At 41.6% G+C, this 14007-nt stretch overlaps 1 protein-coding gene across 1 annotated transcript in view; it reads right to left on the bottom strand.

Annotated features, from left to right (window-relative positions):
- GPATCH2 (G-patch domain containing 2) overlaps positions 1-14007 on the bottom strand; it is a 341444-nt gene that overhangs the window by 2864 nt on the left and 324573 nt on the right.

Genomic DNA, 14007 nt, shown 5'->3' on the forward strand with positions numbered 1-14007 from the left:
ACAAGATTGCTACACAGTGTTCCCCCGCGAATTCTTGGTCCCGGTCATTCACGGTATTTTCCAACCGCAAAGGGGAGGCAGGAGAGGGCAGCTGGAGAGGCAGGAGAGGGCAGCCGGAGAGCCGGTGAGTGAAGGAAATCACTCGCTGTATGCTCCGACTGCCTCTTCCTGTACTAAAGTCGAGCCTCACCAATCAGGAGCTGCGTAGTATTTAGCAGATCACATTAAGGATGTCCAAATTGTGACTGAGTTCCATCCATAGAACTCAGATCTATCTGAAGCCTAAACTATGCTCAAAAGTAGACTCCCTTACAATGCCTATAAGACCTAGTTTTACAATTGCTATGCAGCTTTCTAGCTCACTCTGTAGAACACTGGTTAAATCTACAGCCTCCTAATCTAATGTTGCTGGTTCGAATCCCAGTCACTCTGTTTGATGGAAGAGAAATAAATAAAAGTATTAAACAGATCCAACTCCCAGTATTACAATTATAATGAAAAACAACATAAAATCACCATTCTAATAACATAATAATAAAATATTATAACATTAAGGACATTGTTTGGACATCTAAATCTCATGTAAAACCTGATTCTCTAAAGGATGCATAACTTAGACGTCTAAATGGCGCCTAACTTTAGACGCGTTTTGCTGAATCAGGGCCTCAGTCTGTATGTGGTAATGAACTGTAGTCTCTAAACCAAAGTACAAGGTCTTCAGTTTATTAACTCTGAGTAAGTTCGTCTGTGTCCATGTACTCAAGTCTTCAATAATCCTCGCTAAGTACTGTAATGTATCATCAAAAGATTATTTTGCTAGACTTAGAGGAAAATATCATCTGTGTACGAAAATGTATGAACTTGGGGAATGGCAAATCTCTAACATAAGGCTCTTAAGTATACATTAAACAGGGCGGGAGATAGTGGTGAGCCTTGAGTACACCACAGAAGGTGTTCCAGTATAGAAACTTCTTGTGACCCTTTCTTACTTCATGTGTTCTATTCCTTAAGAATTTCATAAACCATTTTAGTACCAATCTGTGTAATCCTAGTTTGCTCATCTTTAGAAGTAGTAGAAAGTGGTTGACAGCATCAAATGCGACTGAGATATTAAACTGCAGCAGAACAGTCTATTTACCTATATAGAATTTTGCTTTCGATGCTAATTCCAGCAGAAAGATCTGTACTGTGCAACCTGGAGGCAGAAACTGCCTTATGGAAGTAGAACTGAATGGGAATTCATACTAGGCAAAGCCTGAAAACTGTGTTGTGAGCTATGGGAAGAGTCTGAGATAAAGGTTGAGAAATATTGACTATGCTCTGTAGTATGGATTCAAAAAGACTGTTGTTGCTTGGGCTGAGTTTGTGACTGAGATTTTTGCACTCTTTGCTGTCTGGGATGCGTAGAAGATTGTGAGGATGAGGTAGGTAGGCTATACCTGCACTTGGGAGGATGAGGTAGGTAGGCTATACCTGCACTTGGGATAATAAGTGGAATGTCTAGCAGCACTGGAATATTTTCTTGGCTATTGGGACAAGGTTGACTTGGAAGAAGATAAGGTAGTCATACAATTCTCATGTTTCTTGATCTTTTGTGTTGATGCTTCAATCTCCAAATAGATAATCTCCTAAGTAAAGAATATTTGAGAGGCAATCTTGTACATTAATATCAAGATTAAAGATTCTGAGACATGTTTGCCTGCGCATGGCAATGGACATTGCTGATGTATGAGAAATAACATCAAAGTTGTTTCAAGAAGGTCATTTGAAAGATGCTGGCATGAATTGAGGTGCTTGGAAGGCATGCGCTGTTCATAATGAAACAGTTTTTGAATAAGTGACTTCAGGTAAAATGCCACACTGCATCCAAACTTATCAAGAGTTCTGCCTTCTCTCCTAGACAGAGTACTGGGATAAGCTCAGGAACTGTGTGCCTTTTTCAAAGCAGACTCCACCACCAAGGACTAGTGCTGTAATTATGGCCTAACAAAGCCTGGGCAAGCCTGGATTCTGTATAAGGTATCCAGTTTGCATGGAGCTACTGAGAAAAAGAGTGGTGCTTCCCAGTTCTTAAAGCCTCCTTTGTTAAGTTATGGAGATATACCTTTAAGCAATCTTTAGGCCACTCCTTGTAGTCAAAAGCATCCATGAGTTCTGCTTGAGATTCTGTTTCTGATTCCATATTTACTGGAATAGTTTGTCCCATCTGTTTGATAAATTTAGTAAAAGACAGACTTTTCGGTGGGGACCTTTTGTGGGTAGGTGAAGGAGATAGATCTGAAGGTATACCATACCATTCCTCTGCAGATAATTCTGAATAATCAGTGGAAGATCAATGTGAGAAATCTGAATCCTTGATGTCAGGTCTTGTAGATAGAGAACACTGAGGCAAATATTGAGATGGACACTTAGGTGAGCGTTGGTGCGAGCATCAAGGAGAACGCTGCAGTGAACACCTGGAGGAATGTCAAGATCTAATCTAATCTACAATCTGTGAGTTGCTCATGCCTAGATAGGTTCAAGGTGACTTACAATTCAAGTGTTAGGCAAAAGGATAGAAGAATTAATGGGCATGAGAGAGTAAGCTGGAGGAGGAGAGGGAGAGGGTGAAGAGTCTTCTACTGGGAAGAATTGTGTTGACATTAGAAGTACAGATTATATTGAATGAGGAAGAAATCTTTGAGTTGGAACAAGCTACCGATTGTCAATGGAGTTTAATGTTTCAAAGAGAAGAGTCTTTAGTTTCTTTCAAAATCTGAGATAACAGGGTTCCATTTTGATGGTTATCAGGTGGCTGTTTCAGATCTTTGCGCCGACGTAAGTGGTAATTGTGTTAAATATGTGCTTGTACTTAATTTCTTTAGGAGATGGGAGGATCAGAAGAATTTTCTTGATGTTTCTGGTTGAATTGGACCAAGAACTGATGAAAAGGTTTATAAGAGGTTCAGCGGAGTTTGCATGTAAGATGTGATACACTATGCATGAGATTTTGAATTTAATGCATGCAGAGATTGGCAGCCAGTGAAGTCTGTTGAAATAAGAGTGATATGGAGTCAAATTTTTTCAGTTTGAAGATTTGCTGTATTTTGAATCAGCTGTAGTTTGTGGAAGTGTTTATACCTGCATAAAGGGAGTTACAGTAGCCCAATTGAGACAGTACTAGCATTTGTGTCAGTATTGCAAAGTGATGACTGTGAAAGAAGGGTCTGATCAGTTGGAGTTGTCTCATGCTATAGAAGGTTTTATTTTTCCATAAGTTAGAGATCTGAGGTTCGAAGGAGAGGGTTGAGTCCAAAATGACCTCAAGTATTTTGGAGGTTGTGTTGATATCTAGTTTGATTCCTGAGAGCAGGGTGATGGCTGTAGAGACTGTTTGTAGGGAATTGTGAACCACAGTACTTTGTTTTTTGCAATGGTCAGTTTTTGCTTTTTGAGTGTGGCCTACTTTTGTATCTTGTCTATGCTGTTGGCAATTCTCTTAGAGGTGTCATTGGAGTTGCGTTCAATTGGGATGAGGAGTATGTTGTCTGTATATGATAATAGATTCTCATTGTTATTGAAGGTAACATTGCCTAGAGAAGATGAGTGACGAGAATGTGAAGAGGAGGTATGCTCTTTGGAGTCCGAGAATGATTCCTCAATGTTGACTTTGGGTGTTGCTTGGACTGGGTGTCTCAAGGCAGGCATTTGTACCAAGTGTGACAGCAGAATCCCAGCTAGCTCTTTCTGCAACAGCTCTCTGAGCTGATCCTGCAGAGATGGTGCTGGTACTGATGTGGACAAGAATACTATGAGCACATGCTGCATTGGATGTTGAGGTGTTGGTGACCTCAAAGTTGAGGCATGCCTCAGAGATGACACCAATTGCATTGATGATGATCTAGTCTCAAAGCATCAACATTTGGAATGTGTTGATGTTGAAGATGCCTGAGACAATACTAATGCATTCCTGGAGGGGAAAATGCATTTATAGAAACACAGAAACATGATGGCAGATAAAGGGCAAATGGCCCATCCAGTCTGCCCATCTGCAGCATCCACTATCTCCTCTTCTCCCTAAGAGGTCCAACACTTTCTTGAATTTAGATATAGTCTTTGTCTCCACCACCTCTACAGGGAAACTATTTCATCATCTACCACCCTTTCTGTAAAAATATATTTCCTTAGATTTCTCATGAGCCTTTCACCTCATCCTATGCCCTCTCATTCTGGAGATTTCTTACATATGGAGGTATTTAAAGGTCTATCATATCTCCCCCTCTCCTGTCTTTCTTCCAAAGTGTACATATTAATATCTTTAAGTCTGTCCCCATATACCTTATGATGAAGACCACCAACCATTTTAGTAGCCTTCTTCTGGACCAATTCCATTCTGTTTATATCTTTTTGAATGTGCGGTCTCCAGAATTGTAAACAATATTCTAAATGAAGTCTCACCAGAGTCCCTACTGGCCAAACCTCTCCCTATGCACCTTAGCATCCTTCTAGTTTTTGTCATTGCCTTTTCAACTGTTTGACCACCTTAAGATCATCACATACTATCACACCCATGCTCCAATCCTCTTTCATGCACAAAAGTTCTTCATCCCCTAAACTGTACTACCCTACTTCTTCCTTACTGCCACTTTTGTGGAGAGAGACCACATTTGCCCTTCTCCAGTCTTCCCATACCAATCCTGACTCTAGAGAAGCATTGAAAAGGTCAGCCAGCTAAACCGCCAGAAGTTCCCTAAATTCCTTCAGTATGCTTGGATGTACACCATCCAGCCCCATTGCTTTGTCCATCTTTAGTTTAGCTAGCTTCTCATGAAAACAATCCTCTGAAAATCGATCAGGGTCTACCACACCTCCATCCCTATTTGCGTTTGTCTTAGCTTTCTTACAAGGTTCTCCTGAGGCAGGTAGCACTGATGAGGCAGAGGTGGAACAAGTTATCAATGCTGTTGGTGCAGATGCTGGAGTTCTTAGTTGTTAAGTGTCAGCATTGGAATCTCCAAGCATTGTTGATGCACCTGAAGCTGACCTGAAATGTTTTTGGTAACTTCATGGCTTTAAGCAACCTTTTCTTTAATTTAGAACAAAGCATGAGGAAATGTCTCTGTGTTCAGGACCTAGGCACTGGACACACCAACTGTGTGGGTTAGTACCTGAAATAGTCCTGTGGTACTGAGTGCATCATTTGAAACCACTAAGAGCTTTGGACATTGAAGAAAAAAACACTGATGCAAGGTCAAAGATCTTTGTGGTTCAGGGGAGTCGAGTAGACGGAATACCAAAATTATGTTGAAGATCCTGGCCTGAAAACAGACTGAAAAGAGCCTAAGGCCTGAAAAATAAAATTGTTAAAAACTTCAACATTTTTTTATCCAAATGAAAGAAAAATAAATGAAATAGAAAAATATGACAAAGGGAAAAATGAAATGGGAAGGCAAAAAAAATATACAAGTTTGCCGCGCTTAGAGAGACTAAAAAAAACAGCTAATCAGCTCTGGGGGAAAACTAAAAACTGATTGTTCCATGAGCTGATGTCGGGTGGGAAGGCACCAGTGTGCACATGGTACAGGCGGTCTTAAAGTTTAAAGTGACAGTATACTTTTTGACTGTGCTGGGGCTCCATGGATGACATCACCCACATGTGAGAATAAGAACATAAGAACATAAGAAATGCCTCTGCTGGGTCAGACCCGAGGTCCATCGTGCCCAGCAGTCCGCTCACGCGGCGGCCCAACAGGTCCAGGACCTGTGCAGTAATCTTCTATCTATACCCCTCTATCCCCATTTCCAGTAGGAATTTGTCCAATCCTTTCTTGAACCCCAGTACCGTACTCTGCCTTATAACGTCCTCTGGAAGCGCATTCCAGGTGTCCACCACACGTTGGGTAAAGAAGAACTTTCTAGCATTTGTTTTGAATCTGTCCCCTTTCAACTTTTCCGAATTCCCTCTTGTTCTCTTATTTTTCGAAAGTTCGAAGAATCTGTCCCTCTCTACTCTCTCTATGCCCTTCATGATCTTGTAAGTCTCTATCATATCCCCTCTAAGTCTCCTCTTCTCCAGGGAAAAGAGACCCAGCTTCTCCAATCTCTCAGAATATGACAGGTTTTCCATACCTATTATCAGATGTGTTGCTCTCCTTTGAACCCTCTCGACTAATGCCATATCCTTCTTAAGATACGGCGACCAATATTGGACGCAGTACTCCAAATGCGGGCGCACCATCGCCCGATACAACGGCAGGATAACTTCTTTCGTTCTGGCTGTAATACCCTTTTTGATTATACCAAGCATTCTGTTCGCTCTCTTAGCGGCCGCTGCACACTGTGCCGACGGCTTCATTGTCATGTCCACCATTACCCCCAAGTCCCTTTCCTGGGTACTCTTATTCAATAACATCCCTCCCATTGTATAGTTGTACCTCGAGTTTCTGCTCCCCACATGTAATACTTTACATTTTTCAATGTTGAACTTCATCTGCCATTTCGCCGCCCATTCTTCTAATTTGTTCAAGTCCCTTTGCAACTTTTCGCAGTCCTCTGTAGTCCGAGCTCCATTAAATAGTTTGGTGTCGTCCGCAAATTTTATTATCTCGCCTGCTTTTATATTTTATATTCTGCCTGCTTGTCCTCGGATAACTGCTAATCGTTATAAATAGCACTGAATAAGCTTTTGTGATAGAACCTAAATGTGCAGCTTTTTATTTATAATCTCCTGATTGCTTTTACTTTTTGAGGAATTCAAATTTATACATATTCCTCATGCCTAGTGAACAGCCTTAGCTTTAGTGTATACACCCTTAAATATTCCCAATTTTTGATCTTGAAAATTACCTTTACAGTGAATTGTCACAGATAAAACCAATACTGAACAAGAGAAGCATGTCTGACTTTCCTGACACAAGATAAATCTGGCTGTCTCAGAGATAAAAAGATAGCTTTTCGCTACATTAAGACAATGTTAATAAAGTTGGGTTTTAGGAAGGTGTCAGGTAAGAAGGAAATGTGCAGACTTAATAAGCCACTGAATTTTAGCTTGCATACCCTGTTGCATGCTAGAGACTACACTTTTATTGCAGTGTTAAAGAATAAATCAGCCAGCACACACAACTCTGGTGCCAGGATGTCACCAGATTTCAGTGGGCAGAAGACTGGTGCCCTTTACAGAATAGTGCTTGGTGCCGATCTTTTCTGGGGCTCATTTTTAAGCACCATTTATAGAATTACCCCCTTAATGTACAATAATTTTGATTTTATATAAAATATTTTGTCATAAAATATGCTATTAGCTATGTCTGTCAAGATGCCCATGAAAATATTAAATGTGGAATTTGTACTAAAAAGAGTTTGGTAATTTTTTAAAACAGATTTTGAAGCAGGTATATTTCTGTTTAAACAGTGTGCTAGCATTCAATGCCATACCCTTGATTTTACAGGGTATTGCCATGAATTAATTCATTTCCATCTGTAAGCTAAAATCAGATCAGAGGTCTAATGCTGCTGGAGGCTACACATCTGTTTAATCATTTTTAAACCCAACAGCTTGCAAGATTGCAGGTTTTACATTTTGCTTAATATTTAAGAAGCAGTGCGCTATCGGTAGACGATCCTAGCAGTACAGCTTACAATCAGGATCATTTTCAAGTTTGAAAAAGCCTGAATAAACATTTCTTAAAGTTTTTCTCTCCAATTTAAAACTGAGTTTCATGATGTTCCCTGTTTAGAAGAGAACACATACAGACTTAGAGGTTCATTTTCAAAGCACTTAGACACACACAAAGGATCAGGAGGACAAATTTGTCCCCATCCCCATGGAATCTCAATATCCCTGTACTGTCCCCGCTCCTGTCCCATTCCTGCAAGCTCTGCCTTAACCGCACAAGCCTCAAACTTATGATTTTAAAGTGTTTGAGGCTTGTGCAGATGAGGAGAGCTTACAGGGATGGGACGGGAAAAATGTATCCCTGTGTCATTCTCCATGTCTAAGGGCTCCTTTTACTAAGGTGCGCTAAACGGAAAATACTAATGCAAGCTCTATGGAGGCGTTAGCGTCTAGTGCACGCTAAAACCACTAGTGTACCTTCGTAAAAGGAGCCCTAAGTGTTTTGAACATGGGCTCTTTAGCTTGTAGGAGAAAGTAGGCCATTAACCATGACTGTGCATGAAGCCTCTAATTAAGGTTATAGGTTTGTCATAGCTGTCATGGAAAACAGGATTTTATTTTTAATATCTTTTGCTTTTCATTGATCTTTCATAATTTTTTCCAATACCATTCTTCCGATTAATAACATTTTATATGATTTTCAAATTGTTTTTTTTATTATATTAGATTATTTCTTACACCCCCCTTGCCCCTTTTACAAAACCGTAGTGCGGTTTTTAGTGCCGGCTGCAGCGGTAACAGCTCCGATGCTCCTAGGAATTCTATGAATGTCGAAGATGTTACTACCACAGCTGGCACTAAAAACTGGTTGTGTATAAGTTGTGTATAAGGTTTGTTACATTAAAATATCTATCAACTCTTATTCTGGAGATTAAATTCCCTATTTTAAAGTTTAAATTTTTGATATTTGATATTTCAAATCAGTAGCCTACTTGACTGAGATTTCAATATCTTCAATGTAAAATGTATCGCTAATTCTACTCTCCACTTCTCTCTAGAAGACCTTCCTCCCTCCCACTCCTCTTCCTGTCTCTTCACTCCCCCCTCTACTTTTCTGCCTTTACTCAAATTGTACGTCACCTAGAACCTATTTAGGTATAGAGCGACTCACAAATTGTAGATTAGATTAGATATTTTCCCAGGAAATGTATTTGGGTAGGTAGTACTTTTATGGCATAAAGAATATACTATAAGGGAAAAATGCTAGAGTACCTGAATAAATTCATGTAAACCATTCTGAGCTCTCTTTGGAGAATGGTATAGAAAATTGAATGAATAAATAAAAGACTAGGTGTGAAAAATAGACAATTAAAATTATTGAATTACCTTGTGTAATTTTCTTCTACATAACAACAAATATGATCAATCTGTTTTCTTTATGATACAACAACCATTTTAGGTGATTTTTATTGCAAAAAAAAAAAAAAATCTAAATTAAGGAGCAGATATTCAAAGTGAGTTATGTGTTTGCTGGTAAGTGGTGAAAGAATAACTTAAACCCCCTCTCTGTCTCTGTACGGTCTGTGTCTGTGTATGGCCGTTTGGAGGAGGATGGGCAGGGGAGGGCTTCAATGGCTGGGAGGGTGTAGATGGGCTGGAGTAAGTCTTAACAGAGATTTCGGCAGTTGGAACCCAAGCACAGTACCGGGTAAAGCTTTGGATTCTCGCCCAGAAATAGCTAAGAAGAAAAAAAAAAAAAAATTTAAATTGAATCAGGTTGGGCAGACTGGATGGACCATTCGGGTCTTTATCTGCCATCATCTACTATGTTACTATTAAACCGTGATAGCAATTATTAGCGCAGGGAGCCATGCTGAATGCGCTGCGCTGCTCCCGACACTTATAGGAAGCATTGGGAATAGCGTGGAACATTCAGCGTGGGTCCCTGCACTAAAACCCGTTGTCGCGGCTTAGTAAAAGGGGGGCTTATTTAAGCATGTATATATAGTCCTGATATGAATAAAATCAAATTGTTTAACTCACTAAGGGGGCCCTTTTTAAAATTTGTTAAGCACTTAAGGGGCATATTCTATAAATGGTGCCTTAAGTTAGGCGTCGGTAGCTGTCCTACCAGCGCCTAACTTAATTGGCAAAGCTATTAAAAAATGATTAAAAAATCACTGAAAAATGTAGGCACCTCTAACAGTGCCTTCATCTTGTCTACGAATATGCCTTAGAATGTCTAAGGTTGAAGTAGGTGTGGTTAACACTGGAAATGACCCTAGGCACCTCCATGGACATGATTCATGTCAAACATAGGCACTGGAAAGGTAGGCCTTCAAAATCCTGGCCTACATTTACATAACATCATATTTATAAACCGCATAACCGTAAGTTCAATGCAGTGAACAAAAGATTAAAAATAACATAACCTAAGGATGATTTAAATTAGTTCGCTAAATATTTTGAAAAAGATGAGTTTTCTGGTGTATATGTTTATGGTTGAAGTAACCATGATTCTATAAATGGCGCTGTTGCATGATTGACATGTGATCAGCAACCGTTGTTTAGGCGGCCACCGAAATTGGCATCATTTGTAGAATCTGGTTGTTAGGGTCTGTGTGAGGGAGTCTATAGGATACTACCACTCGCCATGCTGGATACTCCCTCACAATGCAAGAACCACCATAATATAGGTAGCTCCTCCTTAGGGGGAAGTGAGATGAAAAGGAGGAATCAAGGAGTCAGGAACCAGGAAGTATAAAAGACTGGGCCAGAACTAGCTAGGAAGACCCAGAGGAAGAAGGAAGAGGTGATTCCCATATGCATCTTGTCTACAACCCTTAGATATTCTGCTTGGCTGAGGTAAGCCAATATTACTTTTGTTGCCGAATACCTGTGAGTTGCTCTGAGGTCTGGCTAGGGAAAGCTGTTGAAAGACTGTGTTTGGGGTATGGCAGTCACAAACCATGATCCATTTCTTGGGTCCTGTTAGCCACAGGCACATCTCAGGACTTTTGGAACCAAAAGACTGTTCATTGTATGTCTGACCCTGTGAAGGAACAAGGTGGTCGATTTTTCATTTTGAGTTAATAAAGAATTTTCCTTTACCTTTTTCTAGGGTTACCAGATTTTACATATATAAAATCTGGACCCACAGACCTGCCCCCAGGCCCGCCCAGTTCCACCCATCACCGCCCCAGCCTCACCACCCTCAGCCTGCTCGTCTTGGTCAGGTGGCATCCATGCATGCGATGACATCATGTGCACGTGCGTATGACGTCACCGCGTTGCATCTGCACAAGTGCGGATGCCCCTCCCGACGCGATCTGCTTTTTAAAACCTGGACAAAGTGCCGGGTTTTGAAAAGCCGTCTGAACGCCCAAACATGCCCTCTAAAAAGATACCTATTTAAATTCCAATTGAGAACCCGAAAAAAGGGAAAACAAAAACTAATAAATAGAGAAACGCTTTCAAGAAGCGACATTCCCCTTCTCCTCCTGTTTTATCCCTTCCCTTTTTCCTTCCTTCCTTTTATTTTATTTTTTTACATAATGTAATTAAAATCCTCCCTCTCCCCCTCCTTCCTCTCGTTACCCACTCGTCTCAATTATGTCCTTGTCTTGGCCTTAATTCGCCCCATTTTTTCCCCTTATTTATTTCAATTTATCATTTTCTTAATGCAATTTTACATTTTTGAAATATCTTTATAATTTCTATTATTGTAAACCGACCAGATACTTGTGATGGTCGGTATACCAAGCTACAAATAAACTTGAAACTTGACATATCTGGGTAAATCCGGACATCTGGTAACCCTACCTTTTGGGCTTGTGTCTTGCTGTTTGTGTACTAGGCCAGACCCCGCCCCACTCACACTGTTACAAGTGGTGTCAAGTGTATGATTCTGCTCAACCCGCCAGAAGAAGCAGACCTTATGAATTTCAGAATCTGGGCTTAGCTCTGCCTTGAGAAAGGGATCTGAACCAGATAGGTAGAGGGGTTTTTTGTACTCAGTGTACTCTAGTGCTACCAGTAAAACATGGAAAAACTAATCCGGCTCATAATGAAGGGACAACAGCAGCAGCAATTTATGCAGATGCAGACAAAACAGCAGCAGCAGCAATTTATGAAAGAGATTGCATGGAGATGGTTACAACAAGAGGAGATGTCTGTAGTAGAAGTAGCAGAAATGGCTCTCCTGGAGCAGTTCCTGGATGGATTGTCCCAGTCTATGAGACAGTGGGTGAGACAACACCCTTTGCAAATGCTAGAGACCGCCTTGGAAGTGGCAGTTTTGTTCCAACAAACTCAGCCAGCCTCAGAATTGGGGAAAAGAAACCAGTAGGAAGTCCCGGAAGAATGGACACAGAGACAAGGATCAAGTACCCTGAGGACACGAAACAGTCATCAAACCCAGGACCTTAAAGTGGAGGCCTGATCAATGGAAGTTAGCTTCATGCAGACTCTACCAGCCCAAATGGGGCTGGGGCCAAGATTCAAACACCCTCATCTGGTTTAAGTGTGGAGCCAAGGGACATTTGGCAAAAGACTGCCTTGAAAAAGCGAAGATGCTATGGATGTAAATGTGGTAGAAATACTACAATATTTTGGAAGCCTCTCAACCTGGAGGCAGGAACTGCCTGATGGAAGTAGAACTGAATGGAAATTCTTACCAGGCGCTGATAGATTCCGGCAGTGTGAAGACACTTGTGTGAAGAGAAACTGTTACCAGACTGCAAGTAAATTATGAGCAGACCATGGAGTTATCATGTGTTCATGGAGCTCACAGACAGTATTCTACAGCTCAGGTGTCCCTCATGACGCTAGTGGGGCAAGCCCAGGTAGAAGCAGTGGTCCTGCCATGGCTTCCCTACCCAGTCATTGTGGAATGGGACTTCCCAAAGTTTAGAGCTATCTGGGCTCAATTAACTACTCGTCCCCAGGGAAAGGAGGAAGACCCTTTCACCAAGGTTTTCCCTTTGGAGGACCCTGACCTCACTGTAGAGAATCCAAAGGTGCCTAAACCCCGCCAACAGATGTGGTGGGAAAAGTTGCATTGTGACCCAAACTTGGAGGCTGCAGTTGATGAGGGTTCAGTATCAGGAAAAGAGGAACAGGATATACCAGACCTATTGGATAGCCTGCCTGAATGGAGTGGGGGTGAGCCCCCAGGGGATTTTAAGAGAGCTCAGGCCGAAGATGTGTCCCTTAGAACAGCCTGAACTCAAATTGTGACTGTGGATGGGAATCTCATGAGCGATCAAGACACCTCTAAGATAGCAATCCCATACTTTATAGTTAAAGGGGATCTGATGTATAGGATGGCCAAGGAAATCCTGAAGGGGGAGGAGATAGAGCAGCTGTTAGCTCCGCAACCTTATTGCAGGCAAGTCATGCAGTTAGCCTATAGTCACCCATTAGGAGGTCACTTAGGAGAAGAGAAGACCTGAGAACAAATTTTGGCCTGGTTTTTCTGGCCCAGTGTATATAAACAAAGAGTTGTTCTGCCAATCCTGCCCGACTTGCCAGTTGAATAGTCATGCAAGGGTTCCTCTTATGCCTATTCCCTTGGTCGGCACCCCCTTTGATCGAGTGGCTATGGACTTTGTGGGCCCTCTGGAGTGCACCTCGTGGGGCAATAAGTACATTTTAGTAATTCTGGTGTATGCCACCTGATATCCAGAGGCTATTGTCCTGCGCAACATGAAGGTCATGAAGCAGGTGTGTACCCTACTAAAAGTGAAGACTTTATGGACGTTTGCTTATCATCCACAGACAGATGGCCTTGTGGAGCAGTTTAATAAAATTCTAAAGCAAATGCTAAGAACATTTGTAGCAGAAGATGGGAAGAACAGGGATTCTCTCCTCCTTTATGTGCTCTTTGACATTTGTGAAGTACCCCAGAGTGGGTTTTTCTCCATTTGAATTATTGTATGGGTGGAGACCGAGAGGAATCCTGGATGTGATTCAAGAAGCCTGAGAGGAAGAATCCCGTCGAGGGAAGAATTTGGCTGAGTACATACTCACATGCAGGAGAGACTGAAGAAGGCTGGGGAAGGGGCCAAACTCTGCCTGGAGAAGGCCAGGTGGGGCAAGCAGGGGCCTACAACCAGAAAGCCAAGCAGAGGGTCTTCCATCTGAGAGACTGGGTCATCTGAGAGCAAGTTATTGTCCGAGGAGCGGACAACACTGGTTAGGAGCAATGCCTAGTCACTCCTGCACAGTCTGGTGCTGGCCATAAAATTGTGCAATTACCACAAAGGAGCATATTTTCATATAGGAAACATTAGAATTACCAGATTTTCAGGAACTAAAATCCGAGTCATACCCCATTCTACCCCCAGCCCCCTCAACCTGTTCACTTGTCGGGATGGCATCTGCACTGGTAATGCGATGATGTCACACGCATG

Source organism: Geotrypetes seraphini, chromosome 3, assembly GCF_902459505.1.
Source record: "Geotrypetes seraphini chromosome 3, aGeoSer1.1, whole genome shotgun sequence".
Classification (NCBI taxonomy): Eukaryota; Metazoa; Chordata; class Amphibia; order Gymnophiona; family Dermophiidae; genus Geotrypetes; species Geotrypetes seraphini.